The sequence below is a fragment of the Neophocaena asiaeorientalis genome, unplaced genomic scaffold, assembly GCF_003031525.2.
Source record: "Neophocaena asiaeorientalis asiaeorientalis breed wild unplaced genomic scaffold, Neophocaena_asiaeorientalis_V1.1 scaffold25, whole genome shotgun sequence".
NCBI classification, from domain to species: domain Eukaryota; kingdom Metazoa; phylum Chordata; class Mammalia; order Artiodactyla; family Phocoenidae; genus Neophocaena; species Neophocaena asiaeorientalis.
Window position 1 is genome coordinate 3501229 of NW_020172492.1, and position 11258 is coordinate 3512486.

An 11258-nucleotide genomic window follows, 5' to 3' on the forward strand; every position below is an offset into this window, starting at 1 on the left:
TTTTTTTGATATGCGGGCCTCTCACTGCTGTGGCCTCTCCCGTTGCGGAGCACAGGCTCCGGACGCGCAGGCTCAGCGGTCATGGCTCACAGGCCTAGCCGCTCCGCGGCACGTGGGATCCTCCCGGACTGGGGCACGAACCCACGTCCCCTGCATCGGCAGGCGGACTCCCAACCACTGCGCCACCCAGGGAAGCCCTGGACCCTGATTTTAAATCGGGTTTGTATTTTGTTAGGAATCCATCAAATGATGGGCAAGCACTGGTTTTGGTTGTCCTGGGAAACCTGAGTGTGCTTCCATTACAGCCACTTCAGCTTCACTGAGGCAGTGCAGAGCTGGGTAACTTAGATTCCGAACATACTGACTTGTTTAGCTAAGTGAGTCATTTAGTAATTAACTTACATGTTTGTATTTATAGACTTACCCCAGTAGATTTAGATGCTGGGTGAAATTACACTAACATTTTCCCCTGTTCTACTGATTATAATTGAGAAGATTCTGCCTTATCCGCAGTCCTTCTTGGCAGTGAGTGCTGTTGTTTTTAATATGTAAATCTAAGATATTTTTATCTTATCACTTTTTTTTTAATGCGAAGAAACTGATTTCTGGTACTTCTGATATGTATCGCAGTAAATGAGCAAATGACATTTAGGCCTCTTCACTATGGCTGACAGAGAAAAAATAGATACAATTAGTTAGTTCTCTCATTTCTGTTTTGTTTCCTATAGATGCACATTGTCCGTGTCTCTTTTATGTTCATGAATTTAAATACTAGTCTGTGATGTGCAGTTATTTTTTTAAGATTCATTCTTTTATACCACGCTTTCTGTAAGGCAATGAATGAGAGGTCTCAAGAGTATACTTGTCTCACTGAAAGTCTTTGAGTTAGACTAAGCAAAGACTTTGCTTAAATAACAGTGCCCAAAACTTACTTAGAAGTAAGTACCTTTGTAGTAAATGGATTGAAATGCTATGGAATTCAAAGGAGGGAGAAAGTTGGGAGGTGCTGTGTTAGGCAGGCTGGGCTATGCCTCAGTAACAAACCAACTCAGAAATCTCAGTGTGTTATTATATAAAAGCCTTCAGTGTGCCTGCCAGGTCTCCAAGGCAGCTCACTTTAAGCAGTGATTCAAGGTTCCATCTTGACTCTGTCATCTCAACACTAGTTTTCCATTCACTGAGGCAGGGGATGAAAATCTGTGTAGTATCCCTCTGGGATTTTTCACTGCCTCGGCCTGGCAGTGACACACATTACTTCTCACAATTTTTGGTCAAAGCTAGTAATATAGCATACCTATCTCTAGCAGGACCAGAATCGTGAAGAAGCGTGTAGGTAATAGGGGAGAATTGCACGTCTGTGCCACGGCTGTTATGTCGTTATGACTGAGATAAAAGGCATAAAATAATGAAATATTTGTGGGGTCAAAGGCATAGTTTTATTTGTCGGTTTTGCTTTCGTTTTAATATATGATTGTTTTTAGAGTATGCTGTGGACATATAAACAAAATAATGAATATCCCCAGGTTAAAGGTGCTCATTGTTTCTATGACTTTTAATTTTTCTAAGTTCTCACATCTGCTGGAATCTTCACATCCTTTTGACTTTTGGTTGTCACGCATCTAGGTAATATTTTTAAAATGACGTGTACATCTGCCCTGGGATACTGTATTTGTGATACTGGATCTAAAACATAGCAGAATACTTATTAGCATTTCCAGATAACTTTATCCTAAAGAGGAAAACATTTTTTATCTGGTAGGAAGAGGTAACTTTTTCAAAGTCACAAGACGTAAGAGGAAGATTATTGGGATTGAAAGATTAAGTAATTTGTTCTTTTTTTCTCCATGCAGGTCCTACAGTTGTCCCTTGATCAACATGGGTTTGAATTGTGTGGGTCCATTTATACACGGATTGTTTTCAATAAATATACAAAAATATATGTGTAGAACATCATGTGCAAGACTTATATTGAAGTGGATAGCCTATCCCTACACAGACATAGGGTGAGTGATATTTAATATAAAATTAATAATGTGTTTGTTTTCTTACTGTTTTATAACTTTGCTTTCAAATAATTACTTTGCTGTAGAGTATGCCTTCAAGATTATCATGCAAAGCAAAGAGAGCATGGAGGAAGCACATGATTAAACTCTGGCCTAGAAATGATACACATTCACATTATATGGCCCCAAACTAGTAACATAGCTTCACTTAGAAGAAAGGGTGCTTGGAAATTAGATCATCACTTTGCGGCAGCAACTTTACCCTAGAGAAGGAGAGTGTGGATCTTTGGAGGTCAGCTTGCTCTCTGTCATACCGCTGTTGATGTGTGTCTCTCCAGACTACTATCTCTAGACTCAAACACACACCCTTTTGACAAAAGTGGCATCATACCGTAAGACAAAACATATTAAACATTCAATTTGTAAGCTAGATAAATAGTTCTTAGAAGTGAAATGTGCCTTGTCAAATTTGATGCTCCATTAAAATTTATATAAGAAAACTAAAAGGAAAAGGAAAGATTGGTTTTATTAGGTGAGCAAAAAGAGAAAATTTAAAGAAAAATTAAAAGTAGCCCTTTCATTTTATAAAATACGTTGAAAGATTAAGAAACCAGGCAGTCAGTTGGGGTTTTATTTGGGACTTTTTCATTTTTTTATTTTATTCTGTTTGGAATATGCTTAATTTTAGCTAAGTTATTAGAATAAAGATAGGTTGCTGGAATACAGGTGGTCATTGTTAATTACATCCAGCTGTCTATAAGGAAGGAGCGAAGAATCTTAAGTCTTAGGTACCAGATTTGCAACATTTTCTTGTGTGAATTTGAGGAGATTAACATACATATTATTTCTTGGTCTCTGTGGCTGGAATTTGGTAACATTTAGTAATATGTTAATGATATTTTTTTAAGTAACTTTTTTTGGGGGGAAAAATTTTAGATTTTCAGAAAGGTTACAAAGATAGAAGAAAGTTTCTGTGTGTTCCTCATCCAGTATTACCTAGTGTTAACATCTTACCCAATCACAGTGCATTTTGTCAAAACAAAGGAATAATTAACACTAATACAGTGTTATTAACTAAACTATAGACTTCATCTGGATTTTACCAGTTTTCCCACATATGTCCTTTTGCTGTCAGTATCCAACCCAGGCTAACATACTGCGTTAACCGTGGTCTCCTAAGCCTTCTCCAGTCTGTGACAGTTACTTAGTCTTTCCTTGCCATTCATGACCTCGAGACAAATTTTAAAGAGTTCTGGTTTGGCATTTTGTAAAGGTTCCCTCATTTTAGGTTTATCTGATGTTTTCTTATGATTACACTGGGATTATGGATTTTTGCAAAAAACACCTAAGGTGAGGTGTTCTTCTCATTGCACTATATCAGGGACCACATGACATTAGTGTGGCTTAAATCCGGTGATCGTAACCTTGATCCTTTGGTTAAGGTTGTGTCCATCAGACTTCATGGGTATTTTTTACCATATTAAATAATATATATAAAATATACAGTATAAATATAAATAATAATCATAATGTGTATCTATGCAGGGCTGGAGTCTCTTCAGTGCGTTTTGTTGACGATTTACATTCAGCTCTTATGGGCAGCATCTGTGGCCATAAATACTCTTCATGACCTTGAGCATGTATCCACTTCCTCATATATATGTGTTATGATATATATAAATTGATATATATGTGTCACTTCATTCTTTTAAGGGGGAATAAAAAGTAACCCTTTTTGCACAGTCTGTGTGAATTGATGTCAATATCAGGGACCTCAAGCTAGAAAGTGGGTGTGGAGGAGGGAGCATGTGACAGTTGGAAGTACTTTGTATTTGCAAGTTACACTGATGCTATTGAATCTCAACACTGAGACCTGGGCCAACAGGCCAAGTACTGTCCCATGTAGCAAACAGCTACTGCATATTAATAATTGAGCATTTAGGTCACCCCAAATTACAAAATTCTGTGACATTTCCTATAGCTACTACTGAGCCTAGTAGCAATGCATGGTGTTTCCAGGGATCTTGTAACCAACGGGCAAAGTAGGAAATGCTTCTGTCTCAAAGTTAAGGGAAGGCCTTCGGTTGGGGAAAGACTTCTAAGAAACGAATGCATGGCATACATAAATGAATAAGTTTGTGCCTAATGCATAGATTTGAAAATTAGCAATGCCTTAGAATTTGTCCTGTCCTTCTACCCAGTTAGAAAATCCTGGAAAAATCACTACTCTTAGTATAGTTTCTCTTAGTATTTTTTTTCCACATAAGGAAGTTGATTTATGATTTGATATTTATACATTGTCTACAGATTAACATATGATCATGACAACAGGTACAAGAAAGTATTATTTATAGATAAGATGACAATTATCCTTCCATTTGACTTTTTTTTATATTGCTGGGTTCCTCAGCTTTTTATGATGTGGGCCCTTTGGTGTGAGGTCACTCCTGCTGGGTTCCTCACCTTTTTTTTTTTTTTTTTTTACATCTTTATTAGAGTATAATTGCTTTACAATGGTGTGTTAGTTTCTGCTTTATAACAAAGTGAATCAGTTTTACATATACATATGTTCCCATATCTCTTCCCTCTTGCGTCTCCCTCCCTCCCACCCTCCCAAGCTGATCTCCCTGTGCTATGCGGCTGCTTCCCACTAGCTATCTATTTCACGTTTGGTAGTGTATATATGTCCATGCCACTCTCTCGCTTTGTCACAGCTTACCCTTCCCCCTTCCCATATCCTCAAGTCCATTCTCCAGTAAGTCTCTGTCTTTATTCCTGTCTTACCCCTAGGTTCTTCATGACATTTTTTTTCCCTTAAATTCCATATATATGTGTTAGCATACAGTATTTAGGTCTATTTTATCTGATATGAGCTTTCTTTTGATTTCCATTTGCATGGAATATCTTTTTCCATCCTCTCACTTTCAGTCTGTATGTGTCCCTAGGTCTGAAGTGGGTCTCTTGTAGACAGCATATATTTGTGTCTTGTTTTTGTATCCATTCAGCCAAAAAAAAGGTTGCAGGTTTTTCTCCTTCATCACTTTAAATATGTCCTGCCAGTCCCTTTTGGCTTGCAGAGTTTCTGCTGAAAGATCAGCTGTTAACCTTATGTGCATTCCCTTGTGTATTATTTTTCCCTTGCTGCCTTTAGTATGTTTTCTTTGTATTTAATTTTTGACAGTTTGATTAATATGTGTCTTGGCGTATTTCTTCTTGGATGTATCCTGTATGGGACTCTCTGTGCTTCCTGTACTAGATTAACTATTTCCTTTCCCATATTTGGGAAGTTTTCAACTATAATCCCTTCACCCATTTGACTTTTAAGTTAGGAAATTTTATCCTTTTGCTACGAGTGTAAATAATAGTTCCTCCTATAGAAATAAATTTTAAGCAGTAGCTTTTATCTTTTTATTTAGAGGTTTTTTTTTATGCTTATACAATTCTTTCTGTAATTGGAGATTTAAACTGCTGTTATGGAAGCATGGTTTGACTAGGTTTTCAATGATTTTGTTTTGGTACAGAAATGAGATTCTTGTTGCAACTAACAGAGTCTCTTCTTGGAGAATGTGCAGTCACTGCTGTTTGGCGTTGCCGTGAAAACAGGAGATTCGATGCTATCCTTATTTACAGCAGCAGTGATATCTCTTCTGATCAGACTGTAGCTTCTCAGAATGTAAGGAAAAGCAAACTCTTTTCCTAGGGTTAGGCCCAGCTTTGTTTGCCCCAAGTCACTGTGCTCTGGCTCCCCAACGTTACAGCATTTGTTTTATTGTTACAGTCTCAGTCATTAATCCCAAGGCATGTCCACATGCTGTATTAGCTGTGTCAGATCCATATGCTACCTACAGCCAGGCTCTCCTTATGAGAATCTAGGTCTTCCATTGAGCCTAAGTCACCAGTTGAAACACCTGAACTCTTTATCAAGAGCACTTCAGTGATGAGAGATGTTCTAATAATGTCAAACATCAAAATATAATAAAAAGCCGTTGGGGTCTTAAACTCTGTGCACATCTGAACTGACTTTTCTCCAGTAGACTTTGAGTCCCACATTCTGAGGTCTGTGGTGTTGGGTGACTTTAGTCCAGTTCTAAACTTTATCTGTTGCCCCACAATAGTAATTTAGATTCTCTGTTCTGTTCATTCTATTTTCTTATTAAGTACTTTTCTTTAGGAATTCTCTGTTTTGCTGTATTTTATAAAATTGGAATCTCCATGGTCATTAGACTCTAGACCAACCAAAACTTTCTTCCATTTTTGTCACTGCTGTTAGACATTATACTTACCATGTCCTATTTAGAATTTGATGAGCAAAAGCATCTTGGTATATAACAGACTGAAATATAAAGATATACTAAAGAGGAGTTCTCGAGGACTGTCTCAGAAATGTGCCATAAGGAAAAATAGAAAAGGAGGTTGTGGCAGGGAGAAGCAGCCTCCTCTCGAATAGGATTGCCAAGTGTTTAAAGACAGAACAAGGAAGATGAGGAATGGCTAATGGCTTCTGTGTGGCCTGTAGCTTCTCACAGGGTTGCACGTCAATAGCACTTACGCTGGAGTGATTCAGAGGAAGTTCTTTGTCTGGCTCCGAGCTTCAGTGTGAGCCACATGTGAAAGCAAGCCTGTGGGAGGAATGAATGACAGAGATGCTTCCAGTAAGGACCTCGATGAGGATGGAAGGTTTGAGACTTGAAACATGAAGCAGCCAGCACTCTGCAGTTTTCAGTGTGGTCCCGTGGATGGATAAAGACAGTGTTTTAGGTGTATTGTCTGGATAGCCACAGATTATTTAACAGTTCTGATTGCCTACACATTTAATGTTTAATAAACGTACCCTGAAATATTTGGGCCAGTTCCTGTTCTTAATCCAAGTTTTTGGTAAGAGTTTATCCTGTGTTTTATGTATGGTTAATAACTGATGGTGACCATGGCAGTAGGTACTACTGAGTGCAACCAGTGATGGGAGAACTTAAGAGGAGAGTGTGCATAGATTGAGGTTCTTACGACTGATTTTCTTTTAGCAGCAGCTTTAAGGATTTATTGGCTCTGACTCCTTCCACACACAGGAAAGTAAAAACTAGCAGCCAGACCCATATGGCTTTAACAGTGAAGTATTGTTCCCAGGGGTGCGTGAGCAAGTTGAAAGCATAAGGAAGAAGTAGAGATGACAGTTCCTCTTAGTGGGGGAATGGGGAAATTGTTAGATTATGTAAAAACCTTAACATAAATATTGCCACTATTTGCGAGTTATCATATGAGAAAGAATTCTAAGTCATGAAAATGACTGGTCTTTAAACTTATTCTCCCAGTATCCCACTGCCATCCCTAAAAGCTATAGTCCACTGTCTCCTGAAAGCCTAAAGGATCAAAAAGCTGCATACTGGGATTTAAAACGAAAACGCTGCAGAAACTTTCGGGAGAACACCAAGGACTCTGGAAGCGTCTCTTTTAAAGGAACTGACCCATTATAGTGCTCGTAAACAATGTTTATGCCCAGTGAACTAAGTGGCTTCTCCAAGCCCTTTTCTGAAAATGATAGGTCCTGACATCATGTAGAGTATGTGGAACAAAAACACTGGGGGCAAAGAATCAAAACAGTTTAGACAGATAACATCTCTGAGACAGTCTGATAATGCTTGTGTTCCAGAATTACAGAGGGAAGGAAGAATGAAATGGGGTCATCAGCATCTTCCTGCAGCTCTGTAAATCTGTCGACGATTGCCAAACTCAGAAAGTCATGTGAAAGGAGAGCGAGTCAGAGTTAGGAGGATCAGAGGATATCTCTGACAGTCGTTTCTGGTAAGGGCATTGGAACATCTGCTCGTCTGAATTCTGGGCAAATGTGTTAAGGAAGGTTTTGTGTCTGGTGATTTGATCTAAACACAGAGAGCAGAAGAAGTCCCTATTAAATATTTGATAAATTGTCCTTCCGTCAGTGTGCTGACAGAACTGCAGAACGGATTTCTTCTACCAGCTGTGAAAGTGTAATGTATTATAGACAATATATTAGTGTAGGGTTACCGCACAGAGAATCTTTGGAATATTTGCATACACCATATATATTCCTTGTCTATTCTAGTGGTTAGCTGGATGACTCATTTTCAGGCTAATATTCAAGCTAGGCTCTATCTAGTGCTGGAGAGAAGTGGATATGAATCTCAGCAGTCACTTGCTAGCTGAGGAATCTTGGGCAAGTCACTTAGCTTCTCTAAGTTGTCAGAAAAAGACAACAATGGATTGGGCATGGAGTACGAGAGGAAAACAGGCATCAAGGATGGTGCCATATATTTGGATGGAGCAGTTGGAAGCACAGAGTTGCCATCAGTAGGGATGAGGGTTTGTGGGGAGGGAAAAAGGGTTTGGAGGTGATGCTCGTTGTTGGTCGTACTAGATTTGAGACACCTTGTAGATATACAGGTGAAGATGTTGAGTAGGAAATTGGATATAAAAGTCTGGAAAAAGGCTTGGGAGGGAGATAAATATCTGGGAGTTGACGGCATGTGGCTAGTGTTCAGAAATGTCACTAAGGGAGTGAGTAAAGATAAGGAGATGTTCCGAGGCTAAGAGGTCGGAGAGAAGAGGAGGAATGCACGAAGGAACTTGAGAAAGTCTGGCTGTGAAGGAGGAGGAAGCCAAGAGAGTTGGTGTCCTGGAAGCCAAGGGAAATTAAATATTCCAAGGAGGAGAGAGTCATCACTTGTGTTAAGTAACGTGAGGACTGAGAGATGCCAGGTGGATTAAACTACTGGGTTATTGGCGATGTTGAGTAGAATTGTTTTTAGAGGAGTGGTGGGGATGAAGTTAGTAACGGATTTAAGACAGAAAGAGAGGTAAGAGGTGGGAAAATGAGATGACGGATATAGACAGAGTTTTCAGGAGTTTGCTGCAAAGAGGAGCAAAGAATTAGGACCGTAGCTGGCAGAAAGAGTGGGGATCAAAATCCTTGTTTTTAGGCAGTGAAAAATAACAGTGTTGGTGTGTGATGTGAAAGACCCAGAGATCCAGTATGAAAGGAAGGGTTGCTGATCAAGGAGAGAGGAGAAATGCTGGGCCCAGTCCCCAGGCAGCTGCAGGAGAGGGGATCTCGGTTACCTCTGCCGGGAGTGCAGACATTTCTAGATGGTAACTGGTGAGAAAGAAGGACGTGTGGGCACAGACACAGGTGGGTTGTTCTGAAGCAGGAAGCAAGGTTGCTGGCCGAGAGTGAGTCTAGGAAGGAGTGTTAGAAGTGTGGGGAGAGGGGGCAGTTCTGAAATAGTATCCAGGAGAGAAGGAGGTGCAGTGTTGTGGGTGATCAGCTCCAGGGGCCCATCCAGGAGTGGTTAGAACACACAGGAGGTTAGTTCTTTTCTTTTGTATAAACATTTCAGCCTTCTGGATCATCTAAAGGGTTTCAAAACAGTTACATTCTCGCAAGCCTGAACTTCTGTCAACCTTAACTGTCACTGCAGGGTTTGTCTGTGCTGTAACTGGAAGTATTTGTTGCGCTCACACATTGCATCAGCACCATGCTGAAAGGCTGAGGAAAGAATTTAAAATTTATGTAAACCATATCTATTTGGTTATGAATAGAACTTCCAAAACCAACTTCTTGAATCTCTTCTCCCCGACCTCCCCACCTCCGCACCGCCACACCCGTCTGGTTCCTTTCTGCATCTCCTCCATTGCAGTAAACGTCACCACCATCCATTCACTTGCTTTTAGCCCAAAGTCTTGTCAACACACATCCAAAATAGTTCTCAAGAACTGTTGACTCCCTTTCTTCTCCGCTTGTGTCACTGTAACTCACGCCATCCTCCCTCCTCACTTAGATGATTAGAACAAGCTGCTCACTCATCTCCCTGCTTCTGCCTGTGGCTGCTGCTTGTGCCTCTGCCGAGTCCACAAGTAAGCCAGCCTGGTCAGTGTCACCCTGTCTGAAACCCTCCAGGGGTCTCCCGTTGTGCTTAGAAGAAAACCTGAACTCGCCCGCATGGCTGTGTCTGAGCTTGCCTTTCTGCCTGACTTCAGCCTCTTCTACTCATACCCTTGCCCACTGGATTTCAGTCATCTGGGCCACCTTTTCTTTCTTTTCAGGGCTTTGCGAAAGTTAAGGGCTTTCCTGTCTCAAGGCCTTTGTCATTTGTTATTTCCTCTGCCCGAGTCCTAATCTCTCAACTCTATGTAGCTGGTTTCTGCTAATTGCCTTCTAAATACTTTTTTACGCTCTGATGCCATCTCCTCAGAGAGGCCTTTCCTGGCCATTCTACTAAAAGTACCCTCTTCTTGTGTCAGAGGTACTCGCTATCATATTATCCAGTTTTCCTTCACAGCGTGTAATGGACTCTGAGTCTATCTTGTTTAAAGTTTTATTCTCTGTCCCTTCCTGCTCCTACTAGAAATAAGCTCCTTGAGCACAGGAATTGTGTCTGTCTCATTCCCTGTTTGTGCAGCTTCTGACAGAGTGCCAGGTGCATGGGGGTCGCCCAGGAAACGATAGGAAGTACTGATAAAAAAATGGAAGACAGGGGCTCCCCTGGTGGCGCAGTGGTTGAGAGTCCGCCTGCTGATGCAGGGGACGTGGGTTCGTGCCCCGGTCCGGGAAGATCCCACATGCCGCAGAGCGGCTGGGCCCGTGAGCCATGGCCGCTGAGCCTGCGCGTCCGGAGCCTGTGCTCCGCAACAGGAGAGGCCACAACAGTGAGAGGCCCGCGTACCGTAAAAAAAAAAAAAAAAAGGAAGCCAGAACGTGAATATTTTCCTCCCTTTTAAATTTAATACTTACCTGTCAAGAAGCTATCTTGCTGAGTTGTGTGTAAGTAAGTGGTGGAGAGTTAGTTGTACTGCATATCATGGAGTTAAGAGCATGTGCTCTGGAGCCATACGTGCTGATTGAAAATGAATGTGTAACTTTGGGCAAGTTACTTAACCTCTCTGAGTCTAATTTTCCTCTCTGTAGAGCAGGGCTAATAATAATAATATATATCTATAGCACTTTCCTGAGGATTGAATGAGTTAACTTGAGCATACTGTATGGCATAGTAGGGACTCAGTAAATATTATCTAATATTTATGTTTAATTCATACATGGCTCATACCATTTCCTATCCATAGACTCAATAGCTGAGGAAATAAAAATAATTTAAATAGCTTTTAATGATACTTTGAATATGCCATATGTTAGGAAATAAGCTGTTTTAAATGATCTTAAAAGTTCCTGTTGGATAAGACTGATATATATATATGTATATATATATATATTTTTTTTTTTTTTTTTTT

At 40.3% G+C, this 11258-nt stretch overlaps 1 protein-coding gene across 4 annotated transcripts in view; it reads left to right on the top strand.

Annotated features, from left to right (window-relative positions):
- The window catches only part of LOC112395160 (uncharacterized), a 404375-nt gene that overhangs the window by 38440 nt on the left and 354677 nt on the right, over positions 1-11258 (top strand). For 3 of the 4 annotated variants that reach the window (XR_003002305.1, XR_003002306.1, XM_024738216.1), the window contains one exon: positions 1851-2003. The gene's annotated coding sequence lies outside the window, so the exon portion shown is untranslated. Of the gene's footprint in view, positions 1-1850; positions 2004-3548; positions 3640-11258 lie in introns of those variants that run through there. The other variant, XR_003002307.1, reaches the window with a different exon arrangement.